Below are 9,871 nucleotides of genomic sequence, written 5' to 3'. Positions count from 1 at the left end.
CCCTCAGGGGTTATATCTGAATCACGAGATTTATATGGAAACCCCAAAGTGCTCAGCGCTGAGCGCCAGTTAAATGTGATCCCAAATATTATGTAAAATGTTCCCAATAAAAGCTTCAACTCAATCCACAAAAACATGGATTTTTGTGTTACTCACCGTAAAATCCTTTTCTCCGAGTCACTCATTGGGGGACACAGGACTGTGGGTGTATGCTACTGCCGCCAGGAGGCTGACACTAAGTAGATAAAAAAAATTAGCTCCTTCTCCGACATATACACCCTGACACTGGCCAAGACAGCTTCAGTTTGGTGCAAAAGCAGTAGGAGAGAAAGTAAAACAGCATTAATATAGAGATAACATGTCTAGAATGACTCCACCGGCTGAAAAGAGATAATCAATAAAAATAAGGGTCGGGAGCTGTGTCCTCCAATGAACGACTCGGAGAAAAGGATTTTACGGTGAGTAACACAAAAATCCATGTTTCTCCTTCATCTCATTGGGGGACACAGGACTGTGGGATGTCCCAAAGCAGTCCCTGGGTGGGAAGAAAACCCAGCTGAATAAGCCCCTAGGCACTTACCGCCTATAGGTGTGCTACCGCTGCCTGAAGAATCCTTCTACCCAGACTTGCATCTGCAGAGGCCTGAGTATGGATGTTATAGTGCTTGGCAAAGGTGTGCAGACTGGACCAGGTTGCGGCCTTGCAAACCTGTTCTGTTGATGCCTGGTGCCGAAGCGCCCAGGAAGCCCCCACTGCTCGAGTGGAGTGAGCCTTGATCCCAGCCGGGACTACCGTACCCTTGATACGGTAGGCTTTCTGAATAGTTGATCGTATCCCATCTGGCTAAGGTAGAATTTGAGGCTGCGAGTCCCTTCCTACGACCCTGAGGAAGAACGAACAGAACATCTGTCTGACGAAAAGATGCAGTCCTTGAAACGTATCTCCTCAGAGCTCTCACTAGATCCAACGTATGGAGAGCTTTTTCCACACGATGTACTGGTGCTGGACAAAAGGAAGGTAAGACAATATCCTCCTTAATGTGGAATGAGGAAACCACCTTTGGCAAGAAGGAAGGTACTGGCCTGAGCAGAACCTTATCTTGATGAAACCTTAAATACGGAACCTGGCAGGACAGGGCCGCCAGCTCTGAAACCCGTCTAATGGAGATTATGGCCACCAAAAACACAACTTTCCAGGAGAGGTACGTTAAAGAGACTTCTTGAAGAGGCTCAAAAGGAGCCTCCTGTAGTGCACTTAAGACCAGATTAAAGTTCCAAGCTTCCATGGGGGCCCTATAAGGCGGTACCTTGTGAGAAACTCCCTGTAAAAAGTTTTAACCTGCAGATTGATAGCTATCTTACGCTGAAAGAGTACCGACAAAGCTGATATTTGTCTTCTGAGGGTACTAGGTGCGAGGCCCGAATCCAGGCCGGCCTGAAGAAATGCTAGGATGCTAGGAATGGAGAAACAAAGAGGGGGAAGACTTTGTTTCCTGCACCATGAAAGGTAAACCTTCCAGGTGTGGTGATAAATTTGCGCTGAGGTGGATTTCCAGGCGCTAATCATAGTATCAGCAACTTTCTCAGAAAATCCGGCCTGCGTCAGAATCCAAGATTCAACGGCCAAACCGTCAAACGCAGAGCCTCTAAGTTCTGGTGGAATATCGGACCTTGTGACAGAAGATCCAGATGGGTTGACAGCCGCCAAGGAGCTTCGGCGAGCAACTGCTCCAGGTCTGCGTACCATGACCGACGAGGCCAATCTGGGGCCACTAGAATTGCAGGAACTCCCTCTAACTTGACCTTCCTGACCACCTTCGGGAATAGTGCCAGAGGGAGAAACAGATATGGGAGCCGAAACTGGTTCCAGGGTAGAACTAATGCATCCACCGCGATTGCCTGTGGATCTCAATACCAGGCAACGAACCTGGGTACCTTGGCATTCGATCCTGAGGCTATTAGATCCACATCCGGGGTTCCCCAATGCTGGCATATCTGCAAAAAAATGTCGGGATGGAGAGACCATTCCCCGGATGCAAGGCCCTGCCTGCTGAGAAAGTCCGCTGCCCAATTTTCCTTGCCCGGAATATGAACCGCCAAGATAACAGAGTGGTTCCTCTCGGCCCAGCAGAGGACTTGTTTCACCTCGTGCATGGCTGCCCTGCTCCGGGTGCCTCTCTGGTGATTTATGTATGCCACTGCCGTGGCATTGTCTGATTGGATTCTGACCGGGTGGCCTGCCAGAAAGGGATGAAAGTGCTGCAGTGCCAGCCGAATTGCCCGAATCTCCAACAGGTTGATCGGAAGGATTGACTCCCTTGAGGACCAGCGTCCCTGGGCTGTGTTGTGACAAAATACTGCTCCCCAACCAAGCAGGCTGGCATCCATTCTGACCACCAGCCAATGGGCTGGGGGAAAAGGCTTTCCCTGCTGCAGAGAGGGACTCATTGTCCACCATGTCAGAGCTTGTATGACCAGGGAAGACAGACGACACCTGAGATTGAGAGAGGATGGACTTTTGTCCCAGGATGTTAAGAGCTCATGTTGGAGAGGGCAAAGATGGAGCTGCGCAAAAGGCACTGCCTCTATTGCTGCCACCATCTTTCCTAGGACCTTCATGCAAAACCTGATTGTGTGGATGCCTGGTTGGTGAAGGACCCTCACCTCCTGCCGGAGGGTCAGTACCTTGTTCTGGGGAAGGACCGTCAGACCTCGGGAGGTGTCGAAGACCATCCCTAGAAAAGAAATTTTCTGGGATGGCACCAGAGACGACTTCTTTAAATTCACTAGCCACCCTAGGCGAGACAGAGTGTCCATAGTAATGTTGACATTCTCCTCGCATGCCCGAAAAGTTGAACCTTTTACCAAAAGGTTGTCTAAATATGGCATGATGATTATGCCCCGACAATGCAGAATAGACACAACTGTTGCCATTACCTTTGTGAATATTCTGGGAGCAGTGGCAAGCCCGAAGAGCAAGGAACTTTTGATGTGAAGGAAATATGGGGATATGAAGATAGGCATCTTGAATATCTATGGAGGCTAGGAATTCTCCCTTTTCCATAGCCGAAATGACTGACCGGAGGGATTCCATGCGGAACCGACGAATGCAGACAAATTTGTTTAAACACTTTAGGTCCAGAATGGGCCTTACTGTTCCGTCCCTTTTGGGAACGATGAACAGGTTGGAATAAAACCCCTGAAACCTTTGTTCCCTTGGAACAGGAGAAATGACGCCGTTGATCTGAAGGGATTCAACGGCTTTAACCAACGTTTGCATATGGGTTTTTGAACTGGGGAGACGGGATGGAAAAAAACGGCTCGGGGGAAGAGAGAGAAACTCTATCTTGTACCCTGAAGACACCAGGTCTCTTACCCATCTGTCGGAAACGACGGTGAGCCAAGACTGATGAAACAAGAGCAGACGACCGCCTACTCAGTTGGAAACGAGCCGCGGATGCCTCCAGTCATTTGGCTGAGGACCGAAGGGATCTAGATCCCCTTGACCTTGGCCATTGGGACCGCATTCTTCCCAATGGGTTGGCTCTATATGAGACCTGATGGTCTATGTCTTGACTAGACCGACCTGGACCGACCGGGTTTGCCTCTGTGGTCCACCTGGAGTTATGAAAGGGCTTAAACCTCGCCTGAAATTGGCGACAAAACGGCTGTTTAACTTTTTGTTGTGGGAGAAAATTACTGTTTCCTCCTGTGGTATCTGAAATGAGTTGATCCAACTTTTTGCCAAAAAGTCGGCCGCTCTGATAGGGGAGACTTGTAAGAGATTTCTTTGAGGTAGAGTCTGCCCGCCAAGTTCTCAACCATAGAGCCCTTCTAATGGATATTGCATTAGCAGCTGCTAGTGCAGCACAATTTGCTGCATCCAGGGATGCATTGATCAGGTAACTTCCGGCTAAAGCTATCTGATTTGACATTTCCGTCACATCTATCGGTAATCCTCTATCCTGAAGAACCTTGGTCAAAGACTCTGACCAGGATATCATGGCTTTGGCTACCGAGGTCGCCGCAAACGAGGGCGCGAGAGCTGAGCCAGAGGCCTCAAAAACAGAACGAGCTAGACTCTCTATGAGCTGATCCGTTGGATCCTTAATAGAGGAACCATTGGGCAGGGATAACAGAGTATTTGAAGCCAACCGAGAAACAGGTGGATCTACCGCAGGAGATTCCGCCAAATTTTTACGTAATTCAGGGGAAAAAGGATATCTTGCACTTAGAGCCTTTTGTCCCGAGAAGTGCCTTCCTCAATGAGGCTGTCCACTGACTCCTGGTAATCAGGAGCCTCTAAATAGAGAGAACCCTCGGAGTCATAGTCCGAACCATGTTCACTCACTTCTGCAGGAGAGTGAGAACGGGACACGGAACTCCAGGATGCAGATGCACCTGACGGACCGGGAGACGCTGTATGGGTTCGTTTCCCCCGCATCTGCCTAGAGCAGAGGTGTCAAACTGCATTCCTCGAGGGCCGCCAACAGGTCATGTTTTCAGGATTTCCTTGTATTGCACAGGTGATAATTTAATCACCTGCACAGAATGATTCCAGCACCTTGTGGAATGCAAAGGAAATCCTGAAAACATGACCTGTTGGCGGCCCTCGAGGAATGCAGTTTGACACCTCTAGCCTAGAGGGTGCGCGGCCCCTGCAGGCCGGAGGTTCCTGTGAACCGGAGGATTTTTCTAAGACAGATGAACCGTCGTCCCTTGCCCCAGCCGGGGTCTGGAGGGACTTGATCGCCTTAGTTAAAGATGACATAGACTGTGTCAAGGATGCGGCCCATTCAGGGGGGGACACCGCCGTCTCAGATACAGGCGCACTGGACAAAGACACAGGGGAGGGCTCCTGAGCGTGCTCGGAATGGCAGGCCTCACAGAGACGGTTGCTCTGGGCACGCGGAAAAGCAGACCGACAGGCAACACACGTGGTATATAAAACCATGTGAGACTTAGTCCTTCTGGACATGGTGACTCTGCTGTTGGTACTGACAATCGCACTTTCAAAGAAAAATAACGCTGCTGAATCAAGCGTTTCAGCTGTCAGGCTGGGGGGAGTAGCACTTACCCCAGTCCTGTGTCCCCCGTGCCTGTTGTGAAGGCTGTCACCGGGAGAAGTGTTAGCTCCATCCTTATAACCCCAGTGCGCTCGATTTGGAGGGCGGATCCACCGCGAGGGGAAAGGGTTTTTCCGGCTGCGGCCTACTACAGGCAGAAGCCGGGGCCTAGATTTTCGCTCCTGGATCCTTCCCGGGGAGGGGGCGTGACCGCCGGAAGAAGATGCTGTAAAAAGGGGGTGGGACTTCTGCCCACGGCCTAACATGTCAAGAGCCGGGGACTTGATTAGCCGGCGCCCGAGGAAGTACCCGGGATATACATTCCAGCAGTGCCACTGCTGCGGAAAGAACCCGCGCCATCCTAGCAGAAAAAATAAATCATAGCGCTGTCGGAGCCCTCCAGCCCACCACCGCCCAAAAACAAGGTCAGAGGGGGGCTTATGTATAAGACGGTGCAGGTACCCTAACTCCATCACCCCTTCAGGAGGTGAGGAGAGGGACTGTCTGCCTCTCATAATCACCGCTGTCAGTGCATTGGTGATGAAGTGGAGGCTGCACGGACAGACAATGTGTGCCTGTACAGCCTAGGGTTTCATTACCTTAGGGTGGACATGGGCAAGTCCGGGAAGCGTCCCACATCGCGGGAGAGGATATGTGGAAGCGACACTCCACGTGCTCGCCCGTTGTAGGTTTGGGGAAATCGGACCCCTTCAAAAGCGTCCGTCGCCCCTGTCTCATCTTCATAGTTTAAAAGGGAAAGAATCTGGGGGAAAAACCCAGAGACGTGCCTCCTTTGGACACTAAGCATAAAACTGGAGCTGTCTCGGCCAGTTTATGTCGGAGGAGGAGCTAATTTTTTTTTATCTACTTAGTGTCAACCTCCTGGCGGCAGTAGCATACACCCACAGTCCTGTGTCCCCCAATGAGACGAAGGAGAAAAAGCAAGCCTTCACTCAGATCGGTCATCTGTTAACGGAAATATCCAGGGGGCTTCCACGTTACTGGTTGTACAAAGGTCTGGAAAAGCGGAATGGCTCCTCAACCGCCAAAAGAAATTCAGCTTCTGTGCTCCCAAATCCAAATGGCCCCCCTCCCTTATGAGCCCCACAGTATACCTAAACCACATACTGCGTCCACGTTTGGCATTTCTGAAGCGATGAGAGCCCGACTAACTTATGGGTCCATGCCTCCAGAAGCACAGGTTGGATATAACGTACTGGTGACTGCAACGTACTGGTCACTACAGCGTACTGGTCACTACAACGGCAGTTTGCAATTTTCACTCAGCAACATTCATTGCTGCTTGTTTCTGGAAAATACCAATGGAGTTAAAATCATCACTACGCCTACGTCACTACTATACCAAGGGGTATAGTTTTACAAATGGAGTCACTTGAGGGGGGATTCTGTTCTTCTAGCAATTAGGGGCTCTGTATATGGAGTTCGCAAACTGTTCTAAGAAAATCTGCGCTCCAGGAGGCAAATAGCCAGGGACGGCTCCAGGTTTTTGAGGGCCTCGGGTGAAAGAGTCTCAGTGGGCCCCCCTTTAACACATACCATTATTCATGATGCACAGATAAGGCAGAGAAATTTAGGTATAGTACAATGCCAGATTTCACTTCTTACATGAGTGATAGCTATTGTAAATTCTACAATAACATACAGCAGAGGGGCTTTATATAAGTCAACCCCTTATATGCCAATTTTTATGACTACTCCCTCTTCCTCAGTTACTAGTAGGCATTTTATTGTTAGCTGAACTTGCTGCAAAGAAAAAACTGCATACATTGAATATGACAATTTTTTAATGTAAAACTTTTTAAAGTAAACATTAGAAAGTATTAACATAAAACATTTGCAAAAATGCAAAATGGGTAGCATATAGCACAGCCACGTAGTATATAACACAGCCATGTAGTATATAGCACAGCCACGTAGCATATAACACAGCCCACATAGTATATAGCACAGCCATGTAGTATATAGCACAGCCATATAGTGTATAGCACAGCCATGTAGTGTATAGCACAGCCACGTAGTATATATAGCACAGCCGCGTAGTATATAGCACAGCCATGTGGTATATAATACAGCCCACGTAGTATATAACACGGCCATGTAGTATATAGTACAGCCATGTAGCATATAACACAGCCCACGTTGCATATAACACAGCTCACGTAGCATATAGCACAGCCACATAGTATATAGCACAGCCACATAGTATATAGCACAGCCACATAGTATATAGCACAGCCACATAGTATATAACAGCCCATGTAGCATATAACACAGCCCAAGTAGTATATAGCACAGCCATGTAGCATGTAACAGCCCACATAGCATATAACACAGCCCACGTAGTATATAGCAGCCACGTAGTATATAACACAGCTCACGTAGCATATAGCAGAGCCTCGTAGTATATAGCACAGCCACATAGTATATAGCAGAGCCACGTAGCATATAACACAGCCCACATAGTATATAGCACAGCCATGTAGCATATACCAGCCCACATAGCATAAAACACAGCCACGTAGTATATAGTACAGCCCACCTAGTATATAGCTCAGCCACATAGTATAAAACACAGCTACTTAGTATATAGCAGTGTGTGCACCATATTCCTGTTAAAAAAAGAATTAAAATAAAAAATAGTTATATACTCACCTTCTGGCGGCCCCCGGATCCAGCACAGGCCTTAGCGATGCTCCCGCCAGCTCCCGTTCCCAGTGATGCTTTGCAACAATGACCTGTGATGACGTAGTGGTCTCGCTTGATCCTACGTCATCAGGGGTCATTTCACAAAGCATCACTGGGAACGGGAGCTGGTGGGAGCATCGTGAGGATCGGGAAGGCTGCGGGGACCGCCAGAAGGTGAGAATAGCACGATTTTTTAAAAATTATTTTTAACATTATATATATAGTAAAAAGTTGGTTACACTTGTCAAAATGGGCCCCCCGTCTTGCTAGCGCCTCAGCACTTGCCCGGGTGCTGACGCCGGCCCTGCAAATAGCGCTCCGTTCCTCCCGAGTCTCTCCGAACGTCTAAGTAGTACTGTACAGCCACATATGGGGTATTGCCACGTTCAGTAGAAATTGTGGGACAAATTTTGGCACCATTTTTACCCACTTCTGTGTGAAAATATAAAATCTGGGGCTAAAACAATTTTGGTGGTAAAAATGTAGTTATTTTGGCTTCACTGCCCAATGGTATAATATTCAGTGACACACCTGTAGTGTCAATATGATCACTGCACCCCTAGATTAATTGATTGAGAGGTGTAATTTGTAAAAAGGGGCCACTTATGGGCGGGTTATGCTGTTCTGGCACCTTATGGGCTTTCCCAGTGGGTCATGGCACCCGCAAACCATAAGGGTATGTGCACACGTTGCGGATTTTGCTGCGGAGCCACCGCGGATTGGCCGCTGCGGATTCGCAGCAGTTTTCCCTGAGTTTACAGTACCATGTAAACCTATGGAAAACAAAATCCGCAGTGCACATGCTGTGGAAAAAAATGCGCGGAAACGTTGCGTTGTTTATTCCGCATCATGTCAATTCTTTGTGCGGATTCCGCAGCGGTTTACACCTGATCCATAATAGGAATCCGCAGGTGTAAAACCACAGGTGGAATCCGCACGAAAACCGTGAAAAAAACGTGGTAAATCTGCAGTAATTCCGCAGTGCGGATTTCCTGCAGATTTATCAAAATCAGTGCGGAAAAATCCGCCCACCTTTCCGCAACGTGTGCACATACTCTAACAGTAAACTCTGGTGCTCCTTGCCTTCTGAGCTTTGCACTGTGCCTGAAAAATATTTCCTGATTACATGTAGGGTATTGGCGCACTCAGGAAAAAATGGACTTTGGTTTGTTGTAATAAAAATTCCCATTAGCCCTTAGAAAAATTAAAAACTTGGGGCTAAAACAACATTTTTGTGAGGAAAATGTGATTTTATCATTTTCACGGCTCAATGTTATAATCTTCTGTGAAGCACCTGGGGGTTCAAGGTGCTCAATACACATCTAAATACATTTGTTGAGGGGTCTTGCTTCCAAAATGGGGTCATTTGTGAGGGTTTCCACTGTTTTGGCACATCAGGGGCTCTCCAAATGGGACATGGCATCCGCTAATTATTCCAGGAAATTTTACATTTAGAAAGTCAAATGACGCTCCTTCCCTTCCGAGCCCTGCCATGCGCTCAAAGAGTAGTTTTATTCCTCATGTTTGGTTTCGGTGTACTGAGTCGAAATTGAACAACAAATTGTATAGTGCAATTTCTCCTGTTACCGTTAAGAAAATGCTATATTTTGTGCTAAAAACATATTTGCGGGGAAAATTTTTATTTTTTTATTTTTACGGCTTAATGTTATAAACTTATGTGATGCATCTGAGGGTTCAAGGTGCTCACCGCACATCTAGAGCAGTTCCCTGAGGGGTCTAGTTTCCAAAATGGGGTCACTTGTGGTGGATTTTTATTGTTTAGGCACATCAGGGGCTCGACAAATGTGACATGGTGTTGGCCAATTATGTCAGCAAATTTTGCATTCAGAAAGTCAAACAGTGAGCACCCAAACAGTGTTTTTTTCCCCTCACATGAGGTATCGGCATATGCAGGAGAAATTACACAACAAATGTTGGGGTCTATTTTTCCTGTTACCCTTGTCAAAATAAAAAAAAATGATTTGAAGTCAATTTTTTGTGAAAAAAAAAGTTAAGTTATTTTTTTTTTTCAAAAACTTCCTGTGAAGCACCTGAAGAGTGAAAAAAAATCTTGAATGTGGTTTTGAGCACCTTGAGGG

This window comes from Ranitomeya variabilis, chromosome 6, assembly GCF_051348905.1.
Source record: "Ranitomeya variabilis isolate aRanVar5 chromosome 6, aRanVar5.hap1, whole genome shotgun sequence".
NCBI lineage: Eukaryota > Metazoa > Chordata > Amphibia > Anura > Dendrobatidae > Ranitomeya > Ranitomeya variabilis.
The sequence above is the reverse complement of the archived record's forward strand: the minus strand, read 5'-3'. Positions refer to the sequence as shown.